Below are 12,768 nucleotides of genomic sequence, written 5' to 3' on the forward strand. Positions count from 1 at the left end.
GAGCCAAACATTTTCAAGGGGATAGAACATGTGCAGTCCTAAAAACCATGCATGCAATTGCCACACAGGAGAGCATGTGCTGCACGAGCCAAGTCCATTGGAGCAATACAGGCTCTGCTCCATGGGGAGGAGGAAAGACAGCTACACCCACCCCTGAAAGGCATCTCCTCTGTCCAGCCTGTTCCTAGGCAGGGAAGCTCCAGTTACCTGGTTCTCCTCCACTCTCCAAGTCTATGGTGTTGTTAAGAGGCTGTCCAAGGGGATCTGCTTCCGCTCCCTCCCCCATCTCTCTTCTCAGGGAGGCAGCGGTGGGTGCTGGACTCTGATCAGCTTGGAGCCAGTTGCAAGAAATGGCTCTACACAGCCATGGCAGAGTCAGCTCCAGCCAGTGCAGTGTCCCTGGCTTTGGCTCCTCTCCCAGCTGACCTAGAATCTGCAATGACACAGTCAGGACAGCATAAGGGTCGGTGGGTTTGTTTGTGGTGTCCCATTCCCCCCATCCATCAGAACGAAAGCCCAGAATACGAATAGTGCAGTAACCAACCCGCTCCTGTGTCATCAGGCCCCTCATTGAAGATTCCCCATTTCCTCTCACTCCTCAATTCAGAGCTGGGCAGGAGAGGGAAAACACTGGATGTGGGGTGCAGGCAGGGATGTGCACACGCCTTTTATGTCTGGTGTGCCCTGGTACACAATGCAGAGCCGTGCGTAGTGCCTCCCCCTGCACTGGCAACTCTGGGAAGTTGGAGGGGGGCGAGTTTGAGATGCAGCTTTGGGAGGGGCACAGACACAGCACCTTGGAAGGACTCTAAGGGACACAGTCTTCCCCACCCCCTTGGTTGGATTAAAAAAAAATCAGTGCTTTAAATTTTGATTTTTTTATTTAAATAAATACAGTTTTAAAAGAAACCAATTTAAAATTAAACTTGAAATAACAGTATGTTATGGCCTAAATTTATAATCCATTAAAATAACTGAAATTAGAAGGAATAATATTCCAGCAGAACATATTTGCTGGTGAAGTCTTGAAGAAAGTCAGGCCACTGAAGCGGTGCCAGTCACTGGCTACGCACCGGTGACAGTTTGTTAAAGCAGCTTTGGACAGCAGTAGCCTCTTGTGATGGTACAGAGAGACCATTCTCTTCATTTCAGTTTATTCAAAAGTTAAGAAACCGACTGGGAGCTGAAGAAGCAGCAAAGCTTGTTTTGCTCGTCCAATCTATGGATGAAAACTAGGTGTGAGAAGGGGAGCTTTAGAGCCGTGGTTCTCAACCTGCAGGCCAATCAGCACACGGCTGCGGCCCATGTGACATCCTCGGGGCCATACAGGTAGTATTGGATGCGGCCCACAATGGTACATAATACTTTAGAGCAGTGGTTCTCAGCCTAACGATCATGGAGCGGGAGCCACACAGGACTCAGGCATCACACCACAGCTCCTAGCTTGTAGGTGGCTAGAAAATCCAAGAAACACCATTGTGATCCACAAAGCTGATTTAGGCCCACAGGCTCCTATCAAATGACTGGGGAGCCAACACGTTAGCTGGGGAGCCACTTAAGCCAACCAATGGGAGATGCTGACCAGTGGGGTGTGTCCTAATCTCTGCCCCTCTGTCAGAGATAGGCACCTAAATCCAGACCACAGGGAGGCTATTGACTACAAATAGCCAGAGAAAGAGATGCCACCACATTATAACGTCTAGTCCAGTGGTTAGGTCACCACATGGGATGTCCAGATGAGTCACATGAGGCAACAATGCACATCCTCAAAGGCTAAAACAGACACCTAGAGAACTTTTAGTCTCATAAACTTAAGTGCCAAGTGAGTTTAGGGGCCTATCAGAAGTTTTGTGGATTGCAGCGGAGCCAAAACTGGGATTTAGGCATCTAAGTACTTTTGCTGATCCCACCCATGGTGACTAAAAGCAATCAGTTCAATTCACTAACTACAGGTATTTATTACCTTTATTTATTTATTTATTTATAGCGTCATAGCAGCTATGATCCCTGCTCATGGCCAGGATACATGACTTTAAGTAATCAGTTTTAAACACAAAACATGTTTTGAGAACCCTTTTCCCCCTAACGTATCCAGCATATTTAAGGTATTTTTATTTAAAAAAAAATAAAATGCTGAATTTAAGTTTAATTGAAATCTGAGTCCCATCCAAATAAAGCTTGACCAAAGCCAAAAAAATTCACAAAAATTAAAAAGTTGAAAATCTGAATATTTGTACATGTCGCTATATTATTTAAGCAATTAATGTGTCTAGATATAGTGTATCCTCCTGGTTCAGAAAAAATACCAAATTTACTGTAAAAGCTTTATTTAGATGTAGATCTACAGGTTTTAGTGGTTATCAGTTTGAGAATCAGCCTCCCTTTAGGAAAAGTAACTAAAAAGTAAAAATGGCAAATTAGATGAAAACCATCAGTTTAAGTGGAGGTACCTGCTTGCTGCTTTAAATCATGATTAACAGTGGAAATATAAAATCTGGTTAATTTAAGTCAATCTGCCTTCATCCCTCCCACCCAAACACTGACAGCTCAGAGGGGTGGGGGGATCTGCATGGGGCTGGGGGGTTTCCCTTCCCCCCTGCACTGACAACTCGGGAAGTGGGGTGGGGGAGCTCTGACTAGGACAGGGGTGGTCTGTCATTTTTTGTCAAGGTCCACAGTTCCTGGTCAAGGTGTAATAAAGATCCAGACGCTAGAGAAAATAATACAAAAAAAAACGAAAAAAACCCCACAAAACACCAACTGTAATGATAATAAGTAAATAAAAAGATTTCACAGTCCATTCAAAAGTTTCTGGTGGTCCGGATTGGCCTGTGGTTCACCTATTGATTATCCCAGTGTAGGGCTTGGAGGGACATCAGCCCACCCCCATGCACTGACAGCTCTGGGGGCTAGGTGTGGGGGGACTCTGCGTGGGTTGGGGGGGGCAGACACCCCCCCCTCCCCACACTGACAGCTCTGGGACCAGGCGGGGTGGGGGGAGGGTTTGGGCTCCCGGTTACACACACCCAGGGCTACAGCTGCATGTCCTGCCCCACGCTCACCTGCTTCTCCCCCCAGTCCCGGGCTGAGCTCCCCGCGGCCGCCGCAGGGGTCACTGGGCCGGGCCCGTGTTCCTCCGCGGGGAGCTCGGGGCGTTTCCCCTCCCACACCAACGGCCGCCATCGCTCCGGAAGTTCCGCCGCCCCACGTGGCGCCGGATTCCGCTTTTCTCTGCCTCGCCGCCCCTCCCACCGCCGCCATGATGTGGGGGAGCAAAGCCACTGCCCCCCCTTCAGCGTCTAGCTGGGCCCTGCTCCCCCCCAACCCCGGGGAAACCAGCTCCTGCGGCCCCGCTCTCTCCGGCTGGCTGCGCCGCGTCCCCCCCAACGCGGGTTCCGGGAATAGGCAGCGGACGGAGCCCAAGGCTCAGCGGGGGGAGCGGGGGGGGGAGCGGGGGTGCCTGGGGGTAGCTGCGCCCCTGGAGCTGACTCAGCGTGTCCCTGACCCGGCTCGGAGACACGCGCTGCCCGGCCCTCACCTGAGACCCGAGCGAGCAGACCCAGAGCCCTGCGCAGAACCACCACCGCCTGCGTGCGCGGCACCCAAGGAAGTGACCCGCCCCAAAGTGAGGCCAGAGGCTCTCGTCCCATTTCTGATTGGCTCCAAGTCAGAGCGGAGCCAATCGGCGCTAGTAGCGGGGACCCCGCGCCTAGGAAGGACGTCCCGGTCTCCTCCCTACCAGGGAGAACCTGACCCAGGGACAAGCCAGGGCCCGCACTGCAGGGTGCAGAACCCGCCTTCCCGCCCCCAGCCCGCTGTCTGTGCGCGCTGGGGAAAGGAGGCAGGTTGGAAAACAATCCCAGCTACACAGAACTAATGACGGGGGAGTAAATGAGCTGTTACCGCTCAGGAAAGATCTTGGAGTCACTAAACCAGGGGTCTCAAATACACGGCTGCACCTGCAGGGACAGGGTTCCAGCTGCTTCCTGGAACGGAGCAGCCGTGGGGCCAGGGTAGACTGCGCTAGGTAAGTGCATCCTGCACCCCAACCCCTGCCCTGAGCCCCCTGCCACATCCCACACCCTGACCACCTGTCGTGAGCCCCCTGTGACATCCCACACCCCTCGTGCACTCCCTGTCCTGAGCCAGCTGCCGCACCCCTCACCCTCTTGCATCCCACCCATCAATGCCCTGCCCTGAGCCCCTGCTGCACCCTGCACTCTTTCTGCACCCCCTGGGGGCAGCGTTGGGGTGGGAAGACGTGGAACAGGTACGGTGCCTAATGGAAGGGGTGGAGTGGGGATGGGGCCAGAGGCAGCAAGTGGGGGGTGTTAGTGATGCAGCCCTTGGTTCAATGCACTAGTCCTCATGTGGCCCTTGTGGTCATTTGAGTTTGAGACCCCTGCACTAAGCAGATGTTTTCAAAGAACTAGCTACACTGTGCAGCGGCTGTGAAAAACAGCTAACAGACTTAAGAACGGGAGAGATATTTTCTGTCTTCTTATCATAATGTCACTATACAAATCCAGGGCTCCCCCACACCTTCCATACTGCATGCAATTCTGGCAGCTCCATCTCAAAAGTGATATTTTAGAATTGGAAATGGTACAGAGAAGGGTGACAAAAATGACTGGGGTGTGGAACAGCTTCCATATGAGGAGAGATTAAGAAGACTAGGATTGTTCAGTTGGGGGGGGGAAGGGAAGAGACAACTCGGGGGGGGGGAGAAATATGACAGAGGTCTATAAAATCCTGAATGTTAGAGAAAACATATTATTTACCCCTTTGCATAATACAAGAACCAGGGGTCACGCAATGACGCTACAGGCAGCAGGTTAAAAACAAACCTATGGAACTGCTTCACACAACACATAGTCAACCTGTGGAACTCATTGTGAAGGCCAAGACTATAACTGGGTTCAGAAAAGAGTTGGACCCATCCTCCATGAATGTATCTATCAATGGCCATCAGCCAAGATGGTCTGGGACACAGCCCCATGCTGGGTGTCCCTAAGCCTCTGATTGCCAGATGCTGGGACTGGACAGGTCATTCAATAATTGCCCTGTTCTGTTCATTCCCTCTGAAGCATCTAGCAACAGCCACAGTCTGAAGACAGGATACAGGGCTGTGTGGACTGTTGGTCTGACCCAGTTTGGCCATTCTTACGTTCAGCAGCAAACTCAGCACAAGGAGCACGGAGTCTCCCTGTACCAGGCTGCTACATTTCAACTAAAGCCAAAGAAACTAAAGGTGTCAATTCACTAGCAGAGACTGAGGAAGGTCCACGTGCATTAGTGCCCAGCCACAGATTCCCCAACAAACAGAGGGGAAGGCCTGTAACAATGACGACACCCAACACCGACACCCCCCCCCAATAACAGAACAAAAAGCTCTGAAACAAGCCAACCAACCAGTTCAAAAAAAGTCAAAACGTGCCCCACGCAGAGTTTTACCTCAAAAGGGAAGAGTGCAGGAGACTCCATGAAGACCACTAAGGGTCTAACTATTGATTTTACATGGAAGGTGCATAGACACCACAATGAAGAGTGTCAATACAGAACAGTAAATGAGACAGGCAGTTCTAGTCACATCACTTCGCCAGCACACAGATCCCACGGGGATGGTGGGTACAATAACCTGAACAACCACATATAAAATCACAGTTTGATGCCACCACCTTGCAAAGCACCATAAAACTCTGCATCAAAATAATCCCCACAGCCACAAGTTCTCAGTGAACGGGTTCTGGAAGAGGCCCTTACCTGGCCTGGCATCCGGGGAGCCTGTTCCTCAGTTGAACTCTGGCCATGCCTCAGTTTCCCCTCAGCAGCTGGGCAATAAATTCCGTGTAGCTCTCCACAGTCACCATGGCAACAAGTGTCCTCCCTCTTCTGGGAGGAGTGAGAATCCAAACAAAACAACACAAGCCCTTCGCCCTTCCTGGGCCACAGTCCTCTTCCCAGCGTCTCCCTTGGTTGCAGGGTTCACAAAAGTCCATAATTCCCACTCCAGGGTCTGTGCACCACTTTCTTCCCATGATGCAGGGGAATGAAGAGGGCAAGGAGATGGTGCACTCGTCCCCTCCTGCCACATGCAGAGTCCTTTACTGGAGTGGTCTTGATGGGGGGGGCCTCCCCAACAGCAGGTTTTGGGGTTAACACCCCTTTGAGATGAAAAACAAAACAAAAAAACCAAAACAACAGTCTGAGGTAATCACATGACTCCAGGAGCCAGAGCCCTAGTCTGAGTTGATAATGTAGCCCTGATCAATCCCACTCACAAGTAGACTCGCTCCTGCTCTCTCATTACTTGGACAGATGCAGGGTTATCACCATGACAGGTTTATAACCTTTTTCCATACCAGGGACCCCAACCCTTGAGACCTGCTGTCTAGCTGGGACCCCGCTCTCAAGTAGGGAGGTACCAATGCAGCTGTTCACAACCCTCCTAGGCTGAGAACACCTGAACCCTATGACCAGCTGTATCTTCACATCTTGCTCACAGCTACTCATGGAGAGAGGAGCCCACAGCCAGAGAACCTCCTTCCAGCTGGGGGGGCCCTCTCCATCTACTAGGCAGGCTCACTGCTGGGATCAAACTGAAACACCCCTCCAGATTTTGGGTTAAACGGCTAAATACCGTCAAAGATCTAGGCCTTGCTCCCTCCCAGCTCTGGGAAATCAACAAACTCAGGAGAACAGGGGAGCTACAGAGCGAACTGGTTTGTAACCTTCACCAGAGCAACCAGGCCTGAATCCCTGGGGTCATTCAGAAGGGAAGCCACTCACCTGATTCCCGTCTGTTTCTGTGATTCCTGACCCCTTCCTAAGCTATCAGATGTCCCAGCAGATGATGGGCAGCCTAATCCTCCCCAGTAGTAAAATAAGATAACTGTCATTTACTGGGACAAATGATGAGCTGGTCTCTGAGCTGAACCTGAGGGGAGAGAGCAGAAAGATCCTCTAAAGAATCCATGGTACCTACAGAGAACCAAGACTGGGAACAGAGTTTGAGCAGAGGTGAGCGACTGGACAATACTTATCTGATCAGTCAGTGCTCAGTGAGAGTCTGTCCATAGGCCCCAGGAACGTTCCTGCAAAGGAAGTAACAGAAAGTTGTTAAGCAAAGCTCAGACTTTAAGGCCAGTAGGGACCATCATGATCATCTAGTCTGACCTCCTGCCCATTGCAGGCCACAGAACCTCACCCACCCACTCCTGTGATAGACCCATCTCCTGAGGATCAAATTAAATAATCCATTGGAAGGAGTTCTGTGGTGTTTTTGGATGCAATGAAAGGGCTGTTTTAAGGTGTTGATCATGAAGTAATTTTATCCCCCAAATTACTAGTAGTTTGGAGAAGCACAGATTGGTAGGCTGAACCTTTCCATTGCTCTTATTAATACTAACAGTGTCCAGTTATTCTTTTTCATTAGAGACTGTCTGGTTTGGCCAATGTACACGGCAGAGGGGCAGTGATGGCATAAATCACATTGGTAGATGTGCAGGTGAACAAGCCTCTGACAGTGTGGCTGATGTGATTAGGTCCTATGATGGTGTCCCCTGAATAGATATGTGGGCAGAGTTGGCAACGGGGATTGTTGCAGGGATTGGTTCCTGGGTTAGTGTTTTTGTTGTGTGGTTGCTGGTGAGTATTTGATTCAGGTTTGGGGGTTGTCTGTAAGCAAGGACTGGCCTGGACACAAATCAGACATCAAGAATTAGAACATCAAAAAACCAGTAGAAGAACACTTCAATCTCCCTGGCCACTCCATTACAGACCTAAAAATCGCAATATTACAACCAAAAAAACCCTTCAAAAAGCAGACTCCAACAAGAGACGGCTGAATTGGAATTAATTTGCAAATTGGACACCATCAAACTAGGCTTGAATAAAGACTGGGAGTGGATGGGCCATTACACAAAGTAAAACTATCTCCCCATGCTTATTTCCCACCCTCAAACCCCTTCCCCCAGTTCCTTACCCATTGCTGGCAATAGGCCATTTTTATTTTTACTATAAACTGTTCTTTTTCTCTCCTGCTGATAATAGCTCCCCCTGGCTCAAATAAATTTGTTAGTCTCTAAGGTGCCACAAGTACTCCTATTCTCCTTAGAGTGTGTATGGCAACACCCATTGTTTCATGTTCTCTGTATCTCTCTCTTCCTACTGTATTTTCCACTACATGCAGCCGATGAAGTGGGCTGGAGCCCACGAAAGCTTATGCTCAAATAAATGTGTTAGTCTCTAAAGTGCAACAAGGTCTCCTGTTCTTTAAACACAAGAGGGGATGAGAACTGTAGAGATCAGAACGTGCAGAGCCCTGTCATTTCCCACCCAGCTCAGCAGGGACTGGGGGAGGGGTCTCGCCTTCACTCCCGCCAGGCCACAGCGACAGGGCAGGGCTAGCAAAGAACCAAGGCACCACCTACTGCAGCGGCTCTTACACTTTTGTACTGGTGACTCCCCTTCACACAGCAAACCTCAGAGCATGAGCCCCCTGATCAATTCAAAACACTTTTATATATTTAACCCCATTCTAAATGCTGGAGGCAAAGCAGGCTTTGCGGTGGGGGCTGACAGCTCATGACCCCCCCCCATGTAATAATCTCACGACCCCTTGAGGGGTCCCGACCCACAGTTTGAGAGCCCCTGACCTACTGGCTTGGCTGGGAAATCAACACGAGCCACACTGCGCATGCTCCGTTTCTACATAGCTCGCTGTGCCCCCCATCACCCCCAAAAGATCGGACCTGCCCCCCCCCATTCGCCTCCCGAAAACAAACCCCCCAGCCTGGTTACCAGCCCCCACAAGTTATCCACCTGTCCCAGCCTGGTCCCCCACAAACAAATACATTCCCACCCAGCCCAGAGCGGGGAGAAGCTCGGATCCCTCATCCCATCCCCTCTCACCTGGCCTGGGGCTATGGAGCTTCTGTTCCCAACCACAGCTGGAAACAATGTGTCAGGCAGGAGCGGGTTGTAGTCAAGACTGGAGCCCCTCCCCCCCTGAGCCAAAACTGCCTCACTCACCCTGGTCCCCGCCTCAGCCCCTGCAGCCTGCTCGGTCCGCAGCTCCCTGGGGATTTCTCCCGCTGCCCCTGGCTTCCCTGCTGCAGTTTTCCCAAGAACTGGGTCTGGGTCCTTCCTCCTCCCTGGCCCGGGGACGGGGACGTGTAGCGGGGAGGGAGTTTCTTGCTTAGCAGGTTCCTCCCAATGCAAACCCTTGGGACAGGGAGTTTGGGGTCGCTGCTGCTGGGTGATTTCCAGGCTGGTTTCTCCACACTGCACCACAGCCTGGATTTTCAGACCGGCCCAGCACCCATTACAGGGGCCAGGGTGTGAAAAGAGCTCAGCTCCCCTTGCAAATAGAGTGGAGACGTGCCTCAGCCAAACACCAGTTACTGGGCTCAACAGGGTGCTGGGAGAAGGGAGAAATTCCACCCCCCACACACCCAGAGAGGCAGAGATGTAGCTGGTTAAAAGTGAAGGACTCAGCCCTCGAGAGACCCCTGGGGCAGGGGATCTGGGGTGCAGATGAGAAAAGCTGAGGGAGGGTGGAGGGATTGAGAGGGGAGACTTGGCCCCATAGACAGCCAAGGAGTGGGAGCCACCCGTGAAGGGCTTGGAGCAGCAGGGCTGAAAGGGTCCCCTTTCTATGGGGTTGCTGGGGGGGGCTGGCTGGCCCCATCCAAGATCAGATGGAGCATTTCCAAAGCTCTTCTGTTCATCCCCAGAGACAGGGTGTTGCCATAATCCCTCCCTCCTGACCCACAGCCAGGGGTGGCTCTAGGCATTTTGCCACCCCAAGCAGGGCAGGCAGGCTGCCAACCTCCCACAGCTGTACCTGCAGGAGGTCCAGCGAAGCCAAGGGACCAGCGGACCCTCCCCAGGCAAGCCAGCCTGCCTGCCGCCCTGGCAGCGACTGGCAGAGCCCCCCCTCTTGACGCCCCAAGCGCTGGTACCTGGAGCCACCCCTGGCTGTTGGGACGCAATTCACAGGGGGCATTAGGACACTTTTGCCCATCAGTTCAAAGGCAAAGAAACAGAGTCTGCCCCGGATAGTAAGGCAACAACAGGGACGCTTTTCTCAGTACAGAGAAATATCATTTTCCCTCCCACCCCAAAACCATCCGCTCCCCTGATTTGTTCCCCAGCAGCGGAGTTCTTGTCTCAGGATGAAACTTCAGCTCCTGCAGTTTAACCGCTTGTTTTGCCCCCACCCCAATAGACCCCCCCCACCCGATCAGCCCCCTCCCCCCTACCCCCCGCCCGAACCCTCCCCCACCCGATCAGCGCACAGCCCCCTCCCCAAGAGACCCCGGTTCCCCAGTGTGATCGATGCACCCACCCAGCTCCCTGCTCGCCCCCCTCCCCGGTCCGTGCACAACGCCAGCCCCGCCTCACCTGCTGGCGCAGACCCCCAGCCCCCGATCGCTCCGCGGGCAGCCGGAGCCCGGCTCGCAGCTCGCCCAGGCTCGTGTCCGCCGGAGCCCCCCGGGGAGCGGGCTGGGAGCGAACCCGGCTGGCGGGCAGAGGAGCGGCGAGGGGACAGGCTGCCCTGCCGGGAGCTGCCCGGCTCGGGGAGAGGGAGCCGGTGCTGCAGCCCCCACAGCGAAATGCCCCGGGAGCAGCTAGGAGCAGAGGCTCCGGCAGGGCAGCGCCGCGTCCCTGCACCGGCCTTTTTATACCCTCCGCAACTGACTGAGGCGCTAACTTTTTTTTGCCACCCAAAGCAAAACAGAAGAGCCCCGCCAAATATGGTTGAGAACTTAACCAGACCTTAACATTACCCCGCCGGAGCCCCCGCCGAGCGTCTCACCGCCCAGAGCCCCGTCCCCGAGCCTCTCACCACCAGAAGCCCCGCCCGGCCTCCGCCCCCCACAGCGCCCTGCACCAAGCCCCCACCCCCTCCGAGCGCCCCATGAACCGCCCCGGCCGAAGCCCCGCCCCCCCAGAGCCCGGCCCCCTCCAGCGCTGCTCTGCAGGAACCCAAAAACCCCTCAAAACCCTGCGCAGCCCCGCACCAAGGTGCCGCCCCAAGGACGTGCTTGGTCATCTGGTGCCTGCAGCCCCTGCCTGCAATGCAGCGCTGGCATAAGCTAGAGCTGTAACGTACGAGAGAAGAATGACAAGTTAAAATGCAAGTTCAAGGACGTTTCTCTTTTCTTTATTCATTCGTTTTTCAGTAATGGTGTAAAAAGAAATTCGGGGCACCCCTTATTGGCACCCCCAAATTTTGGCGCCGTAGGCGGCCACCTAGTTCACCTAGCACAGCCCTGCACAACATGCCGGCCGTGTGGGCTCACTGTGCGGCTCGTGGGGGGGTGAGTAGGCAAGCGGCAGGTGAGGGAGGGGGGCTGAAGAGATGGGTGGGCAGTGGCAGGGACTGAGGAGGCGAGCGGGTGGGCAGTGGGGGGGGCTGAGGAGGCGAGCGAGCGGGTGGGCTGTGGCGGGGACTGAGGAGGCGCGTGGGTGGGCAGTGGAGGGGGCTGAGGAGGCGAGCGGGTGGGCAGTGGAGGGGCTGAGGAGGCGAGGCGGGGTGGGGGTGAGGAGGTGAGCGAGCGGGTGGGCAGTAGCGGGGGCTGAGGAGGCGAGCGGGTGGGCAGTGGAGGGGCTGAGGAGACGAGGCGGGAGGCTGAGGAGACGAGCGAGGAGTCAGTGGCTGACCTGTTCTACTGATCTGGTCTGGCTCCCATCCCCTCTCCAAGCGTTGCAGCTGTCTGGAGGTGCTGCCTTCCACGCCTTCCTCAGTCCCACCTCGTTCCTTCAACAGGACAATTGATTACGACGTGGGGGGAAGAGCCTGTTCTACTTCTAGCAAAAGACATTTTTCTTTTACCTTATTTATCCTACCTTTGGGGCCCCTATAACATATTACCAAGGTTCAATACCGTTGTTTGGGTGGGGCAGCGGGAAGGAGGGTTTATTTCTGGGGTGGGTGGGCTGTGCTGGGGGGAGCGCAGTATTTCAGGGGGCTGGGCGGTGCTGGGGGGGTTCGGCGAGGCCAGGAGGCTTCGGCCCTCAGCTGTTTTCTTTGGAATAATATGGCCCTCGCCACTTTACGAGTTGTGCAGGCCTGGCTTAGCGGTTACACCGGCCCTGCCCTCACTGCCTGGAGTCACTGGACTATGCCAATTACACCACTAAAGATCTGTCCCAGTGAAATTTGATATGGGGGCTGTCCCCCTACCGAGCTTTAAAGGGGTCAATGAGGCTCTGAGCTGCCTCTCTGGCCTTGTCATTGTTTACATTTTGTCTTTTCCAGATCAGGCTTTGTTGCTGCTGCTGGTTCCTTTGCTACAAGAGTTCTCAGAACAGTGGCGTAGCCAGGTTCTAAGAGCAGCACTCGGAGCCGGGCTCTGCCTCTCCCCACCCAGGGCAGGCAGCGCGGGGCTGAGGCGGGGGAGGTGCGCAGCGGGCTGGGTCCAGGGGCAGGAGGGGGCAGCTCGGGCTGCCCAGCCACTCGCCCTGTCAGCGCGAGCCGGGATCCGCGCCCCCTGCCCAGCCCGGCGGCTCCCTGCACAGCCCACTGCCGCGGGGAAACGCTGCCCGCCCTGGGGAGACTCGGTGCAGAGCAGCAGGACCCCTCCCTGCATCCTGGGCCCCTCTTCCCTCATCTCCGCAGCCCGCAGCCCGGGCCCAGCTCCAGGAGATGCTGCAGTCCAGCCTGGGCAACTCAGGCTGCCGTGACGCCATCTAGTGACTGCAGCCAGAACTGCGGTGTCAGTTCCAGCTCCGCCTGGAAGCCTCAGCTGACCGGGAACA

At 54.4% G+C, this 12,768-nt stretch overlaps 1 long non-coding RNA gene across 1 annotated transcript; it reads right to left on the minus strand.

Annotated features, from left to right (window-relative positions):
* Nucleotides 1-222: 222 nt before the first annotated feature.
* On the minus strand, nucleotides 223-7,110 carry LOC120383678. Its single transcript, XR_005588495.1, has 3 exons — nucleotides 6,790-7,110; nucleotides 5,764-6,164; nucleotides 223-433 (listed from the first exon to the last, which is right to left on the minus strand). It is a non-coding gene; the product is annotated as an uncharacterized LOC120383678 (long non-coding RNA).
* Between the last annotated feature and the right edge of the window lie 5,658 nt (nucleotides 7,111-12,768).

Source organism: Mauremys reevesii, linkage group 15, assembly GCF_016161935.1.
Source record: "Mauremys reevesii isolate NIE-2019 linkage group 15, ASM1616193v1, whole genome shotgun sequence".
NCBI classification, from domain to species: Eukaryota; Metazoa; Chordata; order Testudines; family Geoemydidae; genus Mauremys; species Mauremys reevesii.